Source organism: Coregonus clupeaformis, chromosome 10, assembly GCF_020615455.1.
Source record: "Coregonus clupeaformis isolate EN_2021a chromosome 10, ASM2061545v1, whole genome shotgun sequence".
NCBI classification, from domain to species: Eukaryota; Metazoa; Chordata; class Actinopteri; order Salmoniformes; family Salmonidae; genus Coregonus; species Coregonus clupeaformis.
This window is the reverse complement of record NC_059201.1, coordinates 63,566,399-63,590,174: the sequence shown is the minus strand read 5'-3', so window position 1 is coordinate 63,590,174 and position 23,776 is coordinate 63,566,399. Positions and strand designations below refer to the sequence as shown.

Here is a 23,776-nt window from a genome sequence, read left to right as displayed (position 1 = left end):
TACTTATGTTTTGAGGATACAGTATATGGTATCTGAGCATTGGAAAAAGTGGTTCTAGAATATGGGATGAAGAGAGTATCTGGTATTTTGGAGTAGGCTGATAACAAAGAGGGTATTTGGTTGGGTATGGCTAACTGGCCTAAATGGAATGTAGGGGCAATGAATATCTGAGGGTATTCATTAAATACATTTTCATTCATGATTATCTGAAATCTGGAACATTCTATTGTGGGAAGAAATATATATTAAAGACATTTATAAAAAAGGTATTGAATTTCCAAATTGTATATTCAACTTGTTACAACTGTTTTACCACACAGTAAGTAGTCTTTGATGGTACATAAATATATAAATGCATCCGTTTGGAGAGCAGAAGGGGGCGTGACGTTACGCTGTAGATACGCGTTCACAAGTAATTTCATCATCACTTGCTCAGTGGCTCGGCATTGGACGCAGACAGAGCGTTGTGTCAATTGACATTTTACAAGACGATTATCACGCTTTTGTCTCTCAATGACCTGTATATCGCTTTGATATACATATAAATATTTCAAACCTCCTTTTTATCATTGCTAATGTTGCAGTGTGATTGAGCGTGTTTCTTCTAGAAGCGCCGGTCTCGCGGTTAGAGCGTCTCTTGGAAATTGGCTTTGTTCGCTCCGACAGCACACAGTCGGCTTTATCATCCAGAATGGACAATTTGGAGAAAGAAAATAGGTCTGACGAAGATTCGGAATACGAAGAAGAGAGGTGGACCCTAGAATTCAGGTACGCTATAATAACAATTGCTCTTTGTTTCAGTTGAGACAACTAATCTCTTAATTTAACAGCATTTGATACATCCACTTCAATGCACAGTGGAAGAGTATGTATTATCCCGGCAGAAAGTCTATCTTATTTGGGGTCTTTTTTCAAATTGTTTTTAATGTATTGATTTATCAAGACTGTCGATCTACCTTGAACAAAGGTCTGTATTGTAGCCAACTAAGTTGAGACGTAGGCCTACTTGTTAGGTTTATGATGGGCTATGTTTTAGCCAAACTTGTTTCTGATTTAATGGAATGCATGGGAATACAGGCCTGACACTCAAATAGCATGTTCATCTGAATATACCTTCTGCTGTGTGCTAGGCTATTAATTGGTTGAAAAATAAAATTGTTTAGCCTTAAAAGCTATGTGCATTTAATATATCCATAAATCAAGATGATAGCTGATTCTTCTATTTGTTCAAACCATCACTCTGGCTACCTTCTAATGTCCAGTCTAGTATTTCATTCAAGTGTAACACATTCCAGATGTTGCAGACTTCCCAGATACTGTATTACTTCCTTTCTCTTGGTGTTGCTCAATATTGTCATTTGCTCTCTTTCTTACAGGGAGAACTGGAGAAACTCAACCAGTCTACAGATGACATCAACAGATGTGAGACACAACTGGAGGTAAGACAGTGTACACGCACACTTTCAAGTTTGACACACACTTCCCTCCAAAGTGCACCACATGGCTGACACAAATTGACAACAACTAGAATCAAATGAAAGTGAAGACTTGACCGCTCTGCCATCAGATGTGTCATCAGACACTTTGCAGCAGTCTGTGGCTTTTCATATGTTTTACATGCAAAACCCATATTTTCTGCACTATGCAGCTACAAGGTGACCCACTATCAAATAATTCCCCTTTCAACCATTAGACATTGACCTCTGCATTTTGAAGATGATTCATTCAGGTCATTGAGGTGGTGTATGTTGCAGAGTGTTGATCTTTGGATGCTGTTAAATGTCAGTAAAGTAGTAGCACCTAGCTCTGTCAGTCGTATACCTTTTTGGATCTGTAATAAGGTAAAGTCTCTTTAGGACACCTGTTGGGGTCAAAGGAGGCATTCAGTCTATAAAATACCTGTCATTTCTAATGTTTACTGGATCCTCACCAACTTGAGCAGCATAAAGCTTAAAGAACTTGTACTTGACAATGTTTCCATTGATTTTGATGTTCAATGAGTGCTTGTCAAATACTTACTTGTTTTTCGAGTTCAGATATACTCGCTCTGTGTTTTGAGTCAGCGGGTCATGGTCAAATCAGTTTATTTGTAGACCCAGTTTGACGTGGTCTCTCAGTGCACAGCTGTCTGCCTGTTGGAGTAAACGGTGTGCCAATCGGTGAAGTGTGTCTATTTGAGATAGACTTGAGTCCTTACCGATGGCTCCACCGATCTGTAAACAAAATTAACGTCTCAAAAGATCAGATAAAGGCCTCTGTGGAAACCCTTTGCAACACACACACACACAAAATATTGTCCAACTTTTTGAGCGCATTTTACTTTAAAGGGAATAAACACACAAGATGTACTGATTCACCATTTGTCGAACCACTTCTCAAGTACATGAGCCACAGGAAGTAGGGGGTGCTGAGGGTGCTGCAGCACCCCCTAGAAGGGAATAAAAGGTATCGCAGCTCCCCCACCCCCAACTACTGCTCAGTGCAGATTTGGCAGAGCTTCTGGTATTGATGGAGTGATGAGGATAGCCAGCAGCAGAGCCCATTTGGATGTAGGAATATCATAATGTCCTGGTAATGGACCATTGGCTGTAGTGTTTTATTGATAATATCAAGGAGCACGTGTCACTGCATTTGTGATAAGGGGCAAAGCAGATCAATGGCTATAGTTCCATAACATCTGTGAGCATTTTGTATTTAATTCAGAGGCCTTTCATTTAATACCAATATCAACATCCAAATGGAATAAGCTGTATCTGGGTAAAGGGCAATACAGTTACACAAATGGTTTGGATTGAATTAGAGTATTTTTAGGTATACGACAGTGTGTTTGAGATGGTGTTCAGTGTATGAGGAGGCTGTGACAGAGGAGATGCGCCACAAAAGCAACGCTCTGCTCGACCCTGAGGTGTGAGGACAGAGACTGCACTGTACTGTAACCTCTGCTGGATCAGCTAGAGGAGAAAGAGAGAGATGGAGAAAATGAGAGTGGAAATAAGAACAGAAAAAAGGGGGATGGAGTAGAGGGGAGAGAGTGGGGGATGAAATGCATTACAAGGAGAGATGGAGAAAGGGGGGACCGTGACCCCATCCTCTGAATTTTCTCTGTTGAGAAATAGATGGTTTACATGGCCTGTACACACACACACACACACACACACACACCGTACAGTTTTCATACCCAGCAATTACCCCTGTTGTTCTGAGACTGAAATAATGCATGGTGCCTCCCTGCGGTGGCCTCTTGCTATGCAGGAGGTTGGGAGTTCATGGAAAGGCTGTTTTTCTCTCCAGGATGGCAGGTATCTGATAACCATGTCAGAATTCCAGTCTGACAGAGTACAGTAAAGAAACATGTTGGGGCAGCAGAACAGCAAGTACCAAAGTGTTGCAAATGGCAAACAGTGGTGGTGGAGCCATCACTGTATTGGGTCCTTGATCTGCATACACACTGAATGGGAAGGAGCTAGGGTTCAGGGGCTAGGGTTGTTTTCGGACATGGTGTTTGTCCTCAGATGCCAGCTTGTTGCAGGATGAGTGATGTCACAGGAAGTGTGTGTCCCTGCCCTGTTCTCACAATTGGCCTTCCATCCCTCAGATTTGAAATGGTAACAGGAAGGATATCTTAGTCCAGAACACTGGTGCAGATTTACATAACATCCCATGGTCAGATTTAAAGTTTCAAAGAATGGAAAACAATCCAACAAACTTATTGCATAAGTGCTATATATTTTTTTCCACACTGACATCTCCAGGAATTTCATGCTTGTTTTTGTTTTCTGTCTACCATGATGTCTCCTTTCTGGACGTCACACTTGACCTCACTTGTTTGATCTGAGAAAAAAATCTCCCTCTGCCTTATCTAAAACGGTTTCAGGCATTTAATGTTTTGGATTAGGATTAGGTTTGATACGGTTGGAAAGTAGGCCTGTTATTGGCTTTATCAGCATGCTTAGCTGGGGACTCTTACATCTAACCACTCCGACTGATGAATAAACATTAACCAGTAGCTGATGGTGTGTCGCATAAAAGGCTACTTTCATATGATCATTTTCATATGGCCATTTCTTTGTTGTAATTGCCTGTTTGCTTGTGTCTGATGGTTGCATCGACATAGCTGCCCTTAACTTGATCAAAGACTAATGCAATTTTTAGGACACTGGCCTTTTCAGTTGCAGAAGACTTGAAGGTGGGAGAGCCCCCCGACTCGTATGTCTAAATTAATTTAATTACTGTCTTAAGAGTCTGAATGAATACTCTGGTTTCGTGAAATCCCTGGTGCGTCTAACTTAATATTTGCTGTCAATTGTTAACTGCGGTTGGTTAACTAGTTAAGAACAATGACCTAATAATGTAATGGCCGTAACATCGAGATGAGTGTTGAGTCTTCTATTACCTTTGTGAATATTCATAGCAAACAAAAGGGTTGGAAGTTCGCTACAGTCCTAGTTAATAACCCTTTCTCCCTGTTTCTCTCTCAGGATGCCAGGCAGAAGTTCCGCTCGGTATTGGTAGAGGCCACAGTGAAGCTGGATGAGCCGGTCAAGAAGATTGGGAAGGCGGTGGAGGAGTCCAAACCCTACTGGGAGGCGCGGAGAGTGGCCAGACAGGTGAGACACCACTCAGTGGACAGGGGGACTACGAAAGGCTGGGGGTCTCTCGGCTCATATTGACCTTAGAAATAGTCCAAAATCTTTTATTTATCGGAAACGCTTTATTTGCCTTGTTTCTTTGGGATTCATTAAAACCAGCACCATTGCATAAATTTGATACCAGGTTGACTACCACATCATTTCTAAATACTAGGCAAATACATTGAACACCATAATGGTAGGGACTGTTAACTAACGTGTTACCTATTTACCTAGCTTGACTTGCCAGGAGCAAGTATTCTTTCTTAAAACTGCATTGTTGGTTAAGGGCTTGTAATGTAAGCATTTCACTGTAAGGTCTACACCTGTTGTATTCCGCATGTGACAAATACAATTTGATTTGAGTGAATCCTCACAGCCTCTCCTTCATTTGCCTAATTGCCCCTCTACACACGGTAATGTATAGCTCTAACAAACAACATCACTCCGTGTTAAAGCCTGTGTTAATGAGAGTGAGGGGGTGTGGGAGTGGCTTCTGTGTAAGCTGTGATCTCGGTTCCCTATTCTGCAAAGCCATAGCTATTGTTAGAGGAAAGGAGAGCTGCTGCCACCTGCTCATCTAGGATAAGAGCCCTGCAGCTGTAAACAGTCAGAGAGGAACTGCCGGGACCAAACCAGACATGAAAGGTTTTTAAAGGCCAACGGTTCTTCACTTCTTCTCTTATTTTGTTCCCTCTGGTGTTTTTTGGCTCTGCTTTGGGCATTGTGTTCCCCTCATTCAGGCAACCTCTATATGGCTTCTGGAATGAGCATGCACCCTTTGTGTGGTTGTGATTTATGTTAATGCCCCTGACAACACAAAATTAAGTTCCCTTATGGAAAAAGGAAGTTCTTCTAAGTTTGAGGATATTGGATTGTATGAGTTCCTCTGTCTACCTTTCGCACATCTACTCAGGGGTGCAACTTTCACTGGGGACGAGGGACAGGGACCCACACACACACGCACATTCTGAAATATAATTTTTGTCCCCCTCACAGTTTTATCATTGCACTGTGATACAAAAAGAGGCATCGGTGTGCTTTAGGACCATGCGGACACGTCAGAGCGGTCGGGTAACGGTGCTGCTATCTGCAGCTGCTGTCTCTGTGTGTTGCGCCTTTTCTCCAGGTTGTAGCAAGCACAGCAGAAACTGGCTACTCTTTATTTGACTGATGTAGCTGGCAAGTTAACAGCATTTTTTTTTTTATTCTCAGTGCTGAGCTAGTAGTGTAACTGACATGTAACGTTAGCTAATGTTTCATCCCATCTCGACTGAAGTTATGTCTGAAAGAGAATGAGCTAAGCTAGCTAGCTAGTAGCTACCACAGCCAGTTCAGCTTTAGCCTCTAGCTATCTGTCAGGTAGTAGCATCTAACAGCTGTTGCGTGTGTATGGAAATGTTTTGTAGCCTTTTTTGTCCCGTTTCAACAGAAGTAAATTAACTTGGCTAGTTTTTGCGAGTTGATGTACCATTAGAGCTAGCCGAAAAGTTGCCTAAGGTTAGCTAGCTAGCTCACTAACTTCAGTTATTTTAGCCTCAATCACACTAGACCTGAATCAAACAATGAAACCAGCGGACAAATGATTGAAGACATATTCTGAAAATTTTTGGACAGTGCAATGTGAGTTATTATTAGTCAGTATAGCAATGTAACGTTATTGATCTGTCAGTTTCCCTAGCTAATTCCCTACTTTTCACATTGACACGGTATAAACAGCTTTACAAGCTACACTGTCATGGTGCACAGTCAGTACACAACACTATGCTCATCATGTCTTAGCAGGATCAGATGGTGACAGGGGTCTCAGCAGGGTCAGTCAACCAGGGAAGACCAGTCTGTGACGGTGCTGAGGTGAACTTTTTGCAGAACCAAGGCTATTTCTCTGTGCAGCAAACACTGGACAAGCCAGATGTTTCAAAAGATTGAAACTATTTTAGGGCAGTCTGACAAACCTCTAAAGTTGATTTCCAAACCGTATCAAGGGTTGATAGAGGCTTTTCCCCGATGGCACAAAACATGTAAAACATGACGAAGACCTCGGAGACACTATTGATGATGATGAATGGATACAGATATGTTTGAATGCCCAGTCATGTTCATATAATCTCAGACATACATTACTGCAGTTTAAGACCATCCATAGAACATACTATATGCCAGTGAAACTGAATATCATGCACTCAGAAATGTAATTCCCTCTGCTGGAGGTGTAAAACACAAAGGGGAATTATTAAAATATTTGTCCTCCTAAACATGGCCCTGCCAAGCGCTGCACTGCTTCTTGATACACTGCTCGCTTAACCCGGGAAGCCAGCCGCACCAATGTGTCGGAGGAAACACCGTTCAACTGGCGACGAAGTCAGCGCGTATGCGCCCGGCCCGGGCCACAGAAGTTGCTAGAGCACGATGGGACAAGGACATCCCGGCTGGCCAAACCCTTCCCTAACCCGGACGACGGCCAATTGTGCGCCGCCTCATGGGTCTCCCGGTCGCAGTCGGCTGCGTCTCGAGGCCCAAAATGGAGCATATTTGCATTGTTATGATCTTGTGAAGGCTGGCTGAATTCTGGCAAAGAGTATGTTCTTTTATCTCAGCATGTCTACAGATTCTCCCTGTTTTTGTTTGCTTGAAAATGTTGATACTGGAGACTTATCAGAAGAAACTGTGTATCCTAGCATTTATAGTGGCTAAGAAATGCATTGCTATTAATTGGAAGGTTGGATATCCTCCCAGATTGGATGGCAGAAATGTCAAGTTATGCATCACTAGATTTGATTTATTACAAGATTAAGGGTATACTGTGCAACTTTCATAAGGTCTGGGTGCCTTATATGGAATACTGTATGACAAAGGGGTCTGTATTGAAAACATGAGTTTTTTTGTCAAGCAGTTGCAAATATTTTTTTTTATTGGCACATGAGACAACGGTCTGATTTGCGCCTGTCTCAGTGGACTAATCCATTGAGGAGGCCACGGGGATGCCACGGTCCAAGAATATGGGGATTGTGTCTCAGATGCACAAAGCACGTCTCTCTCTCAGAATGCGCTCTCTCCCACCATTTCGTGGCTATTCATTGTTTCATAACTTCATTGTGTGCATTGTTTGCTGTGTCTCCAATTCCCCATTACATATATTGCCAGTAGTAGCCTACATTTACCGTTAATTCCCATAATGTTTGTTTGGGTACAGTGATTTATGTTAATGCATTGAATATATTATTATTATTATTATTAGTCATTTATCATTCTTATTGTCGGAGTGGACATGTGTTTTGCAGAACTCACAACTTATGCTACCCTTGAGAGAAACACGTTTTTATTTAATTCCATTTCGGAGTTTTGTCAATTTATTCATCGTCTTTTGTTTGAAACGCTCCTGTCAATGTTGAGTAAGGACGCACACCTGATTACGCATATAGAAGTAGGACTAGTCTACCTGGCCTGCACACACATCTAGGCCATAAATGTGCCCAAAATGAGGTGTGGAGCTTCTCAAAGTAATTTTTCTTCAACTCAAACAGCAAATAAACGAAGTCTGTTTTTAGAATCAATTGAGAATGGCAATAGTTCCTCAAAGTATTTGAACAATATTTCCAGCTCTCTCCCCTTTCGATAACCACTCGACACGAAAGTGAAAAATGTAAATGTGAGACAAATGAGAGAACAGCTCACTCTGACCATTTGACTTGCCCTAGCAGAGTTGTTTATCCAGAGCGTTGGTGACTGCAACTGTGCTGCTGGCAACAATTTAATTATGCTTTTTTGCCAACGTTTACTGACACTGGCCATATTCAACGGGTGTTGAGTGTTTGTAAATTCGTCAGTTATTCTGCGCTCTAGCACACTGACGAGAGTGCTCTGAAATCGGAGTAGATAGCCAGAGCGAATTTACCAGCTACGTCTATCGACCATTGTCGACAGACATAAACATTCTATTGAAATAGTTACTTGCATAGTGGAGTCTTTTTTGTTTAGACATGTAGCTAGCTAGCTAAACAATTAACCATATTCCAACTCATAACGTTACTACCCTGCATGAATCGGCATGTAGCTAACCAACCAGGTTCAATGTTAGCTAGCTAACATTAGGCTATAACTAGCAATTCAAATGACCTCTGAGATACGAATAATATTACTAGACAGTCATACATGTAACTTTACCTAGCTAGCCAGCCAGCTAACGTTAGCTAGCTAGCTAACAGTACACTTGAATATCTGAAAATGTAGCTAGCTAGGCTCTCTTACCTGTATACAGGGATGGACGCGTCTCCCTATCTGTCACGGATGCCTTGGTTGCCCTTAGTTTGATGATGTAATCCGGAGACAGGTGTTTTATACAACAGCCTTCTGTGTGTTCTCTTTTCCACTCCGTCTGCATATTTGCAATCAAACGGTAGAATTTTCTCCATCTCCATAGCTATCATACTCTAATTTGATTTCAAAACTCGGTCCTCCAGAAAGTGGAAAGCAACTCTTATGCAGTTCTACTACGTGATATCTTTCAAAAAAGCCACATTAGAAAGGATTACCTACACATACTGACCAGCTCATATTATAGACAGAAGCCTGCTACATGGCAGACCAATCCGAACTCATCTCTCGGCATGTGCAGCCAACTCATTATCTCAGCCAATCATGGCTAGCAGGAAGGTTGCTGTCTTTTTCCGTGGCTAAACCAACTAGGCTCGTAATTTATCAATTTTATTTGTATTTACAGATGGCATACAAGTTTGTTATTAAGGCACATGAAAGTTCACATGTTCCAGAAGGCATTTCTGCCCCCAAAAAACGCATTTTGATAATAAAAAAAAGTTTACGTTCAAATGGCGCTCCTGTGAAGTAGTGACGTGTGACATACGCCTAGTTTCCTGAAACGAGTCACATTAATTTTTTTCTGGATCTTTTCTACCTGCAGGCTGCAATATTTTTATGTGTTGGCGTTATGTACGCTGTTTTTACATAGTTGGCAATGTGGCAATAAAAGTTACTTTTAGATTTTTACAATTTTCATTTAGATTAAGAGAGTGTAGATTAAACCACAGACAATGATTTTGAGATGAAACTGTTCCACGTAAAATGTGCATATGAAAATCATTACTAGCACGCAGATTGGTAGAAATTGTAAGATCAATTGGCCCCTCCAAATGGAAAAGGTTGCCGAAGTGCTGGTGTAGCCTATTACCGCAACTTCAGCAGCGTAATTCTGCCAGCGGGAGAAGGCGGGTCGGAAAGATATTTTTTTCTTCTGGCTAGGCTACCTTGATCTTTGGCTCTCTCTTGAGTCATTTGTGTGTCTTAATTATTTAATCAAACAGCCTGCCTAAAGCATCAGATAAGTTCAGTACATATAGTTGTTTTTATTAAAACACATAGGGTGTGTCTAGATATGGAAAAATACATGTTTAAAAATTTGGCCAATCGATTGGTCAAAAGAAAGACTACGCTTGGTCAACGTAGTCTTTTCTTTTGACCAATCGAATTTGAGTGCATTTCCATATCTAGACACACCCTATATGTTTGAATAAAAACAACTATATGTACTGATTGTCTGATGGTTTAGGCAGGTTTAAACTTTAGATGCCCATGTTATGTCCCCACCACTTCTAAAACCAAAGTTGCGCCCCTGCATTTACCGGCCCAGTTATTTCACTGAAAGCAATGGTATGAAGCCACGATGTGTTCAGGGGTTCAATAAGAGTTTGGCACATACTCGCGGGATTGAGACTGAAACCTTTGAAAAGCACTTAACTCCGTGGCTCTTAATTCCAGACTAGGTTGGCAGGTATCTTAATTATGAACAAGTGCAGGACTCGCTTGTCTGTCATACTATGCTGAGCTCTGCAAAAAGAAGTCAGTGGGACCTGACTGCATAGGGCGATTCTAGGGCACTGGTCTCACACACTCATATACACACACACACACACATCACAGGTCTCATCGATCGAAGGTGTGGTTGAGAGCATTACAAAGCGGTTGAGGTTGAAATGGATCAGTGGTGCGGTAAATGGCTGCCTCTCTAACATGGTTGAGTTAATCAACCTCACAGTGGTGACTGGCGCAGAGGCCATTTAAACACAACAGTCCTGAATCAATTATGCAACATAAACACTCTTCCTCTCTTTCCCTATCTTCCTCCTCCTCCATACTCTATCCTCTGTCTTCCTCCTCTTCTATTGCAATGTATCTCCACCTCAGTCTCTCCATTCTCCTTCAGTGGGGAGCATGTACACAACGTTGAACTTGAATCATTGTTTGCCCAGAGGGTGGAAATTCTCTATCTCTCTGGTTTGTTGAAGTAGCCTACATGAGCAATACATTATCATTTGCTTTAGACGGCTAATGATAAGGTACACAGGGAGTGGCAGCGCTGTGGAAAAATGCTCTTGACCTTAGTCTAGATATACGCACGCACCATAACTCCATCTATTGCTTTGTTATGCAAAAAGCCTGTCACTTACCTTAGATGTTGAGAAGACTTGCTAGTATATCCTGCGGTAATAGGTGTCACAAGTTAATGGGTGACTGCGCTTGGAAGTGGCTCAGAGACGGTTGACCTCGGCCAGAAAGTTTTTTACTGTATGTTTCCTGAGGGATCGCTTGGGTACCCTGTACTATTCTTTGACAGCTCCCATTTTTAAAGTGCTGAATCAGAGAGTGCCTCGATTGCTGCAGTCACCGGTAGTGTAAAATGATGAAAAGTGTTTTTCTTATATCTCATGAAATATGTATAGTTTCCTTCTCGTTCACCTCCGCTTTGAAGAGTGTGACTTGACGAAAAGTAGACCAGTCAGGAGTTTTTCTAGGGAGGTTTGCAGGATATACTATTTTCAGGTTTTCTATTGTGTTGTATGATAGTGTTTTCTGTATCGTCAAATACAAGCAAATATTCTCACCTCAAATCAAGCATGGTCAGTTGGCAGAGCATTAGCATTAGCAACCCAGCTCCTATATCTAACTCTGGTTGCATATTAGCAGTTAGCATCAGGGTTGGGGTCAAATTTCATTTAAATTCGAGTCAATTCCAGGAAGTACATTGAAATTCCCATGCTAATTCTCTTCAGTACTTTTCAATTAGGAAAATGTGGGATTGGAATTTGGTTTACTTTCTGAATTGAAACGGAATTGACCCCAACCCTGGTTAGCATTAAACATTGAAGTCCTGTTGCCCTTCCCCTCAGCTGCCCCATTTTGTCTGGAGAGTAGGTACAGCTAGTGGGGGAAAGGTGGAACAAAAAGAGAGGAGGAGAATGGTGATGGTAATGTGATGTGGCTGGTGCAAGGTTTGGGCACAGTCTGCCTCCCCCCACTCTATCTCGCCCCCCTCCCTCTCGCTCTCTCCCACGGCCCGTTACCGACAGTGATTACCACGCAGCTGAAGTGCACAGCCGAGATCGTCTCAGCCCCTCGCTGCTCTCAGTCATCTAACCGCAGTGCGTCTGGAGGTGGGAAGAACGAAGGAGAGACGGATAATGAGAGAGAGGAGGGGAGATGCCTACGAGGTCCACAACAGAGGAGACAGACTGTGGATATGTCTGTGAGATTAGTTATGAACTGACCTCCATGATGGCCGTAGATTGAACAGATGTGGGGCTTAGTGATTTCTGGCTGGGGGAGGCTGGGGGAGGAAAGCAATGAAAATCCTTCAGGCCTGAAGGAGATCATCCCAGTAATTGGTTGGATTTGGTACAGCTGGAATAGAGTCAGACTGGGGAGAGAGCTGACTCCAGCTGATGTATGGGATTGTTCTCTGGCTCTGAGTCAAGGGGCAAATGGATCACAACTAGAAAGGATACTCTAGGTCCCTGCACATTTTTGTCAGAGACTGGGTGCTCTAATACATCAACCTGTCACTGTAGTGTCCGGGATAAAGCAAAAGTGCACTCTTTCAGTGCTGTGACTGGGAGAGAGTTTGTAGGAATTTATATGGTCTTGAGGTTTTGTCATACTGCTAAAAATTGCATTTTTATTACAATCCCAACATGCATTCTTGCAGTAGCAAGAAGAATGTTATCATGTCTTGCCCTGGAAAGTTACTTGCTGTGGTAGAATAGGGAACTTTGTGCCAGACAGTCTCCTTACTGCCACAGCAACTCAGTTCCATTTATTACAAAGCTAGTATATCCCTGAGGGTATGGAGATTGGGTTAAGACGGTTAGAAATCCTGCATAGTCAAGAGACCATCTGTAGACCTTTCTCTTCTGTGAAGAGATGTTTTGGCAGGCTTATAGCAGCAGAGCAGCACGAGGGTCATGGGGGCTAGGATGAGATGGAGGGAAGGATGGAGGAGCGAGACAAGGTCGTGGCCATGTGCTGGAGCCATGCTCTGGCCTCCTGGGAGGTGTGAGGCCAGCCTGTCCTGTGGTGTCCAGCCTGTAGTGTCCAGCCTGTGGTGTCCTGTGGTGCATGTTGATGCTGGTCAGTCCTGGTTAGGCATAACTGCTTCAGTCAGCAGGACTGGAGCTGCGTTTAATAATGGCATCTCAGCTTGACAATGACTCAATACAGCTGTGTGTGCAAGCTGTGCATGTACCTATTGTTCTGGTTGGCTAACGTGTGTGTGTGTGTGTGTGTGTGGTGTTGGCGGGGGGGTCAACAGGGGCGGACTGGGACCTGAAATTGGCCCCTGGCATTTCTAACTCACAGGCCCTTTTTCTCCAGGCCCCCACACCCAGCCCATTTCTTTCCTTTCTTTCCCATTTTCTTTCTGCTAAAACCCAGTTAGGCAGGCCCACTGGGCTAAAAATTGACCAGTTCATCTGGCATTTCAGGTCAGTCCGCCCCTGAGTTATCAACGCTTGCTGTCCAAGCCTGCAGCCATGGAACATTGTGATGAGTGTGCTGAGGAATTTACTGTAAAGTGGCTGTGGCTGGAGATCCAAGAGGCAGCTGTTCATAACAAGTGGTGCTTCGCGTTAGACGTTGACTGGAACACTGAAGTTAAGCAATGGTTAACCAACCACTTGGAACAAGAGGCTTGCACCCCCACGTCCATGTCTGAGCCTGTTGCTCCTTCACTGCCTCAGAGGGGGTAACATTCAGACTGACCTGATCAATCTACAGCATCTAGGTTGTTAATAGCATCAGACCATGAAGCATGATGAAGACGAGCTCTCCCTGAGTCAGGTACGGTCCAAACTTCTTCAGGATTAACTCTGTGGGTCTCTGACAGATATCTAGGGCAGTCTCAATCGGGCAGTCTCAATCGGGACACAAATCCAGGCCAGGCTATCGAAGCGTGACTAACTGCAGAGATGCATGTTTACTATCTGACTGTAAATCAATGACCTCCAATTGAAAAAGGCCCTTTTCATCCCATCTCACTCCCTTTTCACCAAGATTAATTGCCCTGAATAACTGAGGAGATAGATTAAATCGGTTAATTCTCCGTGGAAAATAGCTGTGTGTTTGTGTTCTCTTTGAAGGCCGTTACTTTTCCAGTGTTGATGGCCTATGCTGAGAAATGTTTAGCTGAAACTCTCTGGTCTTTGAAGTCTTGGCATATCTTGTTTTTGCAAACGTTGTCAAATTTATGCTGTGAAGATTATAGGAATGCTTTTATATTTCAAAGCTTCTCTTACATGCGTGCAGCCATGGAGACAAGCGTGAATATGTAGCAAAGAGATGATTATCTGAACATGTGCCGGTTAACCAAATTAATTCTCTGTTAGGGCTCCAAGAGCGTAAGCTGTGAATAATTTAAAGGCTTTATAGAGTAGGATCCGATTTTCTTATGCACAAAGAGAAAGTGTAGTCTTATTATAAAGTTATACTTTACTTTTCACTTGAGTGTGCACGCGGTTGGTGCTTTGTTTGATTTAAGTTTTACAGAGCCCTACTGATTTAAAATATGAGTAGGGCTGTAATGGGAAATTATTTGATTAATTATTTTCCTGTATTTGAGTTACTGTGGATATGGATTGATATGTAATACAACATGATTATATGTGCGGGGGACAGGATGTATTCCCTTGGGGAATAAGAGTTAACCATGGATGTTTTAAGTACCATATTTAATTAAGTAGTTTGGCACCTGTTACTCTATCATTATCTGTTGTGAACTGAGTACTGATGTTCTTACCTTTGAACTGTATCAAATGTCTGCCAAGTGTTGAATGTTGTGTAAAGTTTGACTCCGAGACTGGATTCAGGACCCTGGTAATGTATCTGTGATTCTGTAGCAGCTGATGTTGTGACTTCCTACGCCTCCTGGTGTTTACAGAACATTCGGCGCTGTGTGATTAATATAATTAGAACATTTTCTTTGCTCCTATTCTGGGAGCTGTCTCCATGATGCAACTTGTAATAAACCGGGTTGATTTGTGATTGATTTGATCAATGTCTGCTCTCCTTTTTGTTCGCCTGGAAATTCCTGTTACAAGGGCCTATGAAGTATCTGTGTGTGATGGAAGAGAAGTGAAAGTAGTAGACCTTATTATCTTTTTATATAGACGAACTGCAGCAAAATGCGAACTGATCTGGTATTAGACAACATCTTTCTGAGGCCAAATATAGGTTTAAAACCACAGCCCTTTACGGTCCTTAGAGACTTAAATAACAACACAAGAATGAATTGGAATTACAATAAATAGACTAATGCCTGCCTCCCTCCACTTCCATCCATCTCCCCTCCTCCCTAATAATCCATCTACTCTCTCCCTCTTCCCCTCCGGTTGTGAGAGTTCCCTGAGAGGCCCAGGAATTAAGAAGGTGACAATGAGAAATAATGCTCCTAAGTCTTTAAAGTTAGCTGGACTCTTTTTAAAAATATATTTTTTTTTTACACCATCACTGTGCAGCTGAAAATGGGGTAGAGATGGGATGAGTAAACTGAAAATAATAGAATGATGGATCATCGGCTGGCAGCGGACTGAAGTGGTAGATGGAAGAGAAAGGAGTAAGCAGAGGAGAGAGGGAAGGGCTGGGTTGCCAATCATTTAGTAGTGGAGCAGGTGTACAGCAGTAGGCCTGCTGTGAGAAGTCTCTCCTGTTGGCATTCTGTTCATCTGCAGTATAGCAGGTAGAAACAAACACTACTAAATACTAATACATGTACTTATATATTTATAAATGTGTGTCCACAAATAGCCTCTATCTACCAGTCTCAGACTGGTTCTGGTTGCATTCTTATGAATGAGCCTGCTATCTAGGGTTGATTCCTGCTGAAGTAAATTAAAGACGAGATAGATGCACAAAGAACATCGTGCTGTACAGTATTATGCTTCAATTTGCAATTTATTCCTATGAACTGAGTCAGCCATAGGACTTTGTCATCTAGTGAATAGTCCTTTCTCCTGAGGGATGATTCCTACTGTATTACATTAAGTGGAACCAACGACTGGATACAGAAAGCACATAGGGTGTTCCTGGGAGTGGGGGCATGTTTTTCTCAGCATGTAGTCTGTTTATTCGGGTTAGATTTAGGGGAAAACAATTATGCCGAGTGATTTTAAAGTGATCACTGAATGTGCTTACAGTGCGAGAAGAGAGTTGATTCTGAATGAGGGCGTAGGTAGCAATAAGACTTCGTGAACAACGTGACAACCATTTTTAAAGAAGGCACCCCAGTTGAATTCCTCGGCATTCAAACTCATGACTCATCCATACAGAGAATGGGCTGATAGACATCGGTTCAGCATGTGGTTGGACTCAACTCTCTCGTATATATACGCCAAGCCCATCCTGTCATGTGGAGAATCTGTGAATGGGTTGTGTAGATCACCACAAGGCAGAGGTTGTTTAGTTTGGAAGTGCTGAGTTGGCACGTTTGGAAGGCTAATCAAATTACCATTGTAGGGAATGGAATGTTGTTGTCTAAAAAAATGGAATATCTTGGCTTGCAGATCCTTATCTAGTAGTCTTGAGGTATGCCACATACTGCTCCATAGGTCATGATGAGAGCAGGAGCAATAATGATCACTTCATTTCAATGAGGTTTGTTTTCTTTGGGGTGACTCAATGTGTTCCTCACTTAAATTAGGTCAATAGAATTCCTATTCAGCTGAGATTCTGTTGAAACTTTTCTCTGCTGTAGACTTATTCTTAAGTTGCTTGCAGCCAAGGAGACATGTCCGTGTATATCTACCTTCACTTCCTCCCCAAACTAGTCAAACTTAGAACAAAGTAACTCTTTGTTCACTTGGAAATTCTATGATAAGCGGAAGCGAGTTGGGATTTAGTTTTTTTGGCAGATCAGTAACGTTTATTCGTCCTTACTGTAAAACGTCTGAATGATGCATTTAGCCTCTACAATAAATTTACACACACACACACACACACTCGTCCCCACACAGATGCAGTAAATCACCTTCCTAGACATGCTATTATGAGTTTGGGGCAACCTTGAGTTGATGCTTTACTGGTACCCACGAAATCAGAAAGGAGAGTTTGAGGTATAGCGCTAGCTACAGGGTGTTTCTGTCAGTTGGCGCTTGACTCGACGAGGATTAGAGAGTGGATGAATGAGGAAGGGATTAGCTCTGCAGCTATGGCACCACATGGGAAGTCTAATGCTCGGTGCTTCCCGCTTTGTACTGTACTACCATAACTGAGGCTGGAGGAGGGAACTGTTTTGGAGTTTCTGTTACTATGTGACCTTGCACATAAAGATATGCACAGAGAGAAGTAGGGACTAATACTTGTATGTTCTCTCTGGCAGCGAAAGTCTACAATGTTTTGGTTGACCTCAGAACAGAACATTCAGAGTGGGTAGGGAGGAATGTGTTAAAACAAAGCTGGATGTTACTGATACCTTCTGATAATATCAATAGATACCAAGGGAAAGCAAGATGTTGAGCCTTGTTGCACCCGCGCCAGCCACCCAAGCCAGCACACACAGAGAGACACACAGACAGCCACACAGACACAACAGAGAACACACAGACAGTGTGAAGTGTTTGACAATAATTATATTAGCTGTGAGGTCTTTGAGCCCCTAAAGCTCTTCCCCCGCTGTATACAGTAAGTGTCAAATGAGACGTTCAGCTGTACTTTGTGCTTACACATCCATACGTCATGCCGTCATGACCTTTCTGTGTTTTCTCCGAAATGAGTCCTTTTGATGTTAGGAACATCTTATATACAAGACAGTGTTTGGCGTGTTTCATAGTCTGTCACAAGGACTTTTCTGGTGATTTGTTTGTTAGTCACCTAGTTACTATTTTCCATGCTGACTCAACTAGCTTCGATTTGGTTTATTCCTGTCAATGTTTGAGCTGAAGGTTTTGTGTGTCTTGTTTTTAAAAACAGCATTTCACGAGAAGTCTTAACATTGTGAGTTATGGATAGAGACACTGGATATAGTAGTTTCTTGACTGAAGAGCTCATCATTAATTTCCTGCAAGAGGAAAGAGTTCTCTTGAGGTGTACAGATCGGGCGATTTGGCCTAGTATGGGCATGGGCCAGCTGGCAGTAGGGGCAGGGGTTCAACACTGAGATGGCCGGACATGGCCCATAATATTTTATGGTGAGAAGAGAACTTGGCTGGCGGCAGAGTGTCATGGCCTGTTGCGGGTTTACCCGTCTGGCGGGCCTGTCCTCTACCCATTGTCCAGGCCCAGGGGGCTAGAGACCCAGTCCTGAAGTGTGTCTGATAGGGTCTCATCCCATCCGTTGTGCAGATTTCTGCAGGGAGACCAATGAAGGTCTGGTTCTGTGGCTGATCTCAGTGCATATCTGACGTGGTGTCGCTCTACCCATTGCCCAGGCTCAGCTGGAGGCCCAGAGAGCCACCCAGGACTTCCAGAGGGCCACGGAGGTGCTGGGGCTGCCAAGGAGACCATCGCCCTGGCAGAGCAGAGGCTGCTGGAGGAGGACACCAGGCAGTTTGACTCAGCCTGGCAGGAGATGCTCAACCACGCCACCCAGAGGGTGAGTACCGTACTGCATGGAGGGAAATGGGATTCTCCGGGGCATTAATGCAGCATGACTGTCTATCAAACCCGAAATTTGACACCTGAATGTTACTATTCAAAGGTTTGAGGCATAATGTGGATGAAATCGATGTTTCAGCAAGTTAGGAAGTCACGCTTGTCGCATTTCTGTGTAGCTGCCAGACTGAGTTCTGATTGGCTGTTGCAGGTGATGGAGGCGGATCACGAAGACCGCGGGGTGAGCTGGTGCACAAGGAGACTGCAGCCAAGTACACGGCAGCCATAGGGCCGATGAAGCAGCTGGAGGAAACTCAAACGCACCATCAACAAGTCCAAGTGAGTCCCATATGACCGTATTGCGACCACAACCCAACCGCACTGTGGTTAAAAAACTGAGAAGTCAAAGTGAATCTTCTACAACCACTGCATCAATTATCAAATGGTCTCCGACACACACGTTCACAAAATCCCTGTCTATTTGTCTACAACAGTGACCTTTTCCAAGACATTGATCTTTCGCGACATAGATTTTTCAGTAGCTTGGAAAAGGTCAACTTGAACAAAACAATGCAATATAAATATGTGCAAAAAGGTTGCGTGCAACAGTGGAGGCTGCTGAGGGAGGACGCCTCATAATAATGTCTGGAAAGGAACAAATGGAATGGCATCAAACATGGAACCCATGTGTTTGTTACCATTCCACCTATTCCACTTCGTAGCCATTGCCACAACCTGTACTCCCCAATTAAGGTGCCACCAACCTCCTGTGGCCTGCAGGAGTCGTTTTCTGAACCTTTGATGATGAAGTAGTAGCTGTTTTATTCCTGGCACCACAAGAGAGACAATGTGGTGGTGTGCTGGTTAGTATATGCTGTCAGGTTTTTACAAAACTCCATAGACTGGAGGCCTGTTTTGGGAGGAGTGCATGTGTGAGATAGGGGTCTCTAATGTTTCCCAGCTGTGACTGAGAGACTGAGGCTGTTGTGAATCCATATAGTCTTAAAAAGCTTCCTTGTCTCCTTTCCGTCATGACCACAGGTCATGTACTTGATATATGTGTAATCAGTTTTGGTTGAAACCTAGCCAGTCCTCCTACCTGTAGATGTCATGAAGATGAGATGAGACAAAGAGTCAGTTTTAGAGTTTCTTTGGGACTGAAGATCCGTCTTGCTCTACTGTGTTGCCTCAGCTCTCTCAGCCTAATCCTTTCTCCACAGTTGGCTTTCCATCTAATGTGATAACCATATAGCTCACCTTTGTTGCCTTGGTAGATATGTACAGAGCTATTCCAAGTTGTTTTCATCGCCTCTAATCTTTTCCCCTCCTCCTCTCTTTTTGATTGACCTCTCTCGCAGACCTTGCTTTGAGTTGAAGGCAAGTACTACCTACAGCTTGAGGTAATGTGTGCACTACACTCGCTACTGTAATTTACCTGCCTTCATAGACCATTTTAAAGGTATTTTAGATTTAAGGAGTTCTATTATTGCCTTGTTATCTGTGGACTCTGCTCCATGGTTAGATCTTTACTGGATGTGACTAGGTCAATAAACTTTTGACCGTGAACATATTGCCATGTCATCTCAGGTCTAAACCATTTATGGCAATGATGGCTTTGTGTGTGTGTGTGTGTCCTTAACTGTGTATACCAAGCTAATGCTAATAATGACTGCCCTTTCTGTCTGTAACACCTGTAAGAAGAACGTGGATGAGTTGTCAGGCCAAGCTGTGCCAGGCCAAAAGAAGGGTACAAGATGGCTCTGAGAAACCTGGAGATGATCTCAGACGAGATCCATGAACGCCACCAACTGCTTCCGGCCATGGGCCCCGGGGGCGGGCGTGGGCGCCGAGGCGCAATGTCGCCGGGGACGACATTGCCAGCTTCAAGATGGAGTCGGATGGCATCTCCAGTGAGTACACTTACAGTACATGATGTTCTGGTCATTTAGTTTCTGCGCTTGAAAACTGCAGAAACTGTTCTTGGAACAACTGTCCTGCATAGTGAGGCTAAACAGCCAGCATTGCCTACTTTTATTCACTTTATTAGTTGGGTGCACATGCAAAGCGCATACTCACCCTGTTGACCTCTGACTTGTTCTTCGAATCCTTTGTAGGAATTCCTAGAAGAAATGTGCTCCTTCTTTCAAAGGAAATTCCTGTTGAATTTAAAATGCCTGTATTGACTTTGTGCATGGTTGTCTATCATGGGATCTTCTGCAAAGGTCATTGGGCACCTAATGCTTTATTTGAAGAGAGTACTTAACTGAAGTCTTTCTTTATGCCGAAGGAAATGGTTTTGCTCTTTCCTGCATAGCATCGTTCATGGCACCCAATTCATGCGATGTCTTAAACAACTAGCCTAGAGACAGCTTTACTGTTTAAGCTCCTATGGTTAAGGTTAGGACTTGAGTAATGAGACCTGATCCTGAATCAGTTAAGTGCTGAAGATATACACTGTGATGAGATGAGGTCTCAACTGTAGTCAGACAAAGAGAGTGGCATTGCTTCAGACATTGTTAAACACTGAGTCCACTTCCCATTGTCTGCATTATGGGCTGCGGGATGATGTTTACCATGGCAACCTGAGAGACCTACTGCTAGGCTTTGACCCACTCCGCACACCATTAGCTGAGATTATGTGGGTTAACCTCAACAGCAATAAACGTAATATGCTACATTTGCTGATTTGTCTTTTAGTAGATATAGTAAAGTGTGTCTGTTTCGAAACTGTAACTCGATGGCAGTAAACAAAAGAATCTACGATTGCAGACACTAGTTCAAGGTCATAGAAAACATGCCTTCATTCATACATTTCGTCATCCATGTTGGAATTTAGGGACTTTTCCCCTACACGGAGAAATGTGATCTCATATTTGTCTTGAAATTACTGTATGTCTTTACACTCCTCTTTCTTTCAGTGTAAGTATCTCTGCAGTATTTCAGCAAGTCTCCCTCTCCCACTTCTACCAATCTGTCTCCTTTTGTTTTTCTTCCTACTCCCTTTCTCTCTGTTCCTTACCTTAGCCCCTCTCTCTCCCTTTTTTTCCTAAACCTCTTCACCTCAATCTCCAGCTTCCTGTTTTCTCTCTTTGTATTTTGTTTTTCTGTGGATGCCACATTGATGCTCTGCATATACACTCCTTAGTTGTACAGTAAAGCTTTTACATCTCAACCACTCTTCCCTCTCTCTCTCTGCAGTGATGCTCTGAGTCGTTTGAGGATGAGACCTGCAGCAGCAGTGCCATGCTCAGGAGGAGAACTCAGAGACCCACTCCACCTGCAGCCTGGGCTCCTCCTCCCACTCCCCCAACAGCCCCAGGACCTCTCCTCGCCCTGCCCCTTTCCCAGCTCCTCCTCGCCCTGCCCCCCTCCTCTTCCTTCTCCTCCTCGCCCTGTCCCCCCTCCTCTTCCTCCTCTCTTCTTCTCCTCCTCCTCCCTCCTCTTCCCCTGCTCCCTCCTCACGCCCCATGTCTGGACATTCCCGCCCCTGTCTCGCTATCCTCCTGACCCGGCCTCATCTCGCCTGTCCTGGGACCACGCAGCGAGTGTAGGGGCCGTCATCACCTGAGTGGTGACCTGGAGAGAGGTATGTGTGTGTGTGTGTGTGTGTGTGTGTGTGTGTTTGCATACTGTATGTAGGTGTAAATATGCAAACAAGTGAAAAAGGAGAGAGATTGATGGTGTGTGTTTATTTTCAGTAAGACATATCGTCTTCTGCTACCTGTCTGACTAACACCTGAGCCAGAGGAGAGGCCTGTATTAGTCATTGTGACAGCTATCCTAGTGCTTAGGCCAGAGCAGGTGCAGAGCCACAGGCTAGCAGTACTGCTGGGGGATACATCCTAATCTCCGCTGGGTCCCTAAGAGCCTGCAGGAAGGTTCTGGACAAGTGAGAAAAGGTTAACATAGTGGAAACTTTTAGAAAAGACTTGGGTATGATCGTCTACGGGTGTGTGTGCAGGGCTTCCTACTCCCAAAGGATATTCATGACCAGGCTCACACAGCATACCTGTCTGTGTGTTTTCAGGTGAGAGAGCAGAGGGAGCGGAGGGGGAGCTGGACAATACTGTAAACAACGAGAGCACCACCGTCCCAAACACCAACAAGACCATGGGCCTGGAGGGCCGCCTCAGCTTCCTGTCTCTTGACGCTCGCGCTTTTTAACGACAGCACCAAGAACGCCAATGCGACCAAGCAAAGCCGTTCCCAACCCCCCACCCAAACTGTGGTCCAGCTGGTCAACGGGATGTGAAGGGAAAGCTAACCCCAGTTCACCGGCTTTTGTGTGCCAACATGCTGTATTGCCAGTAACCACACACACATTCCATTCTACCCCGTGAACTAATACTGGCACATAAGTAAGAAAGGTTGGCTCATATGAGATACTATGAACCCAAATGGTCAGTGTATATACAGTTCCTATGGATCATGATGAAGAAGAGACTAAGACCCAACCCAGGGTGGGTAGATTTCATGAAACCACCACTTCCTATGAAAGGACCTTTTCACCTTTTGACCTCCCACCCGTAGCTTTGAGTCCTCAGTCAGATTGGCTTCCCATAATTCCCTCCTGCCACTGCACACACATTAAGGACAGTGCTGGCTAACGTCTAGGGTGGGGGCCCAAGGTATATGAGGGGAAATGGGACAAACAGTGTTGTTTTTTAAGTGATATCTCCCTGAGAGGGAGCTGCACTTCCAGAAAAGATGCGTTTCTGTTGTTCGTAGACTAAAGATATATGCCAACTGAATAATAGAAATTGGAGTGTTATTTCAAAAACTTGGATGTCACGTGGTAACTTTTACCAATACAGAACATAGTAAAATACACAACATATCCAACATTGATAGCAATGTGTTATGCTTGTAATTGAAGAGCACATAAGCAGGATAGGTTAAATTCAGGATTTCTCAAAAGGAACAAGTATATTTACGAGTGAATAACCCTCATAACTTGTGATATTACTCTGCTATATCCTCTCCAGAATACTTTATATGAATACTCTCACCTGAGTACATCCTGTATGGCATATAGTTGCCATGGCAACTGCTTCATATTACCATGATGACCAAACACTCCTACCCACCCCTGGCTGGCATCTCTTCGGACTTAGCCCATGCATTTGATAGCGGGTCATCAGAATTAGACTTCCAAAAAGGAAGTATTCATATTGCACAACACATTTTCCCAGTGATCTAAATGTGAATCCATCTCACCTACAGTACTCATGTAAAGCTGGACTTGGAAACTGATTGAACGAGAAATAATTGTGGCGGTG

The 23,776-nt window shown here is 43.6% G+C and overlaps 1 pseudogene; it reads left to right on the top strand.

Annotated features, from left to right (window-relative positions):
• The first annotated feature begins 386 nt into the window (after nt 1–386).
• LOC123491687 lies at nt 387–22,661 on the top strand (annotated as a pseudogene).
• The last annotated feature ends 1,115 nt before the right edge of the window (nt 22,662–23,776 follow it).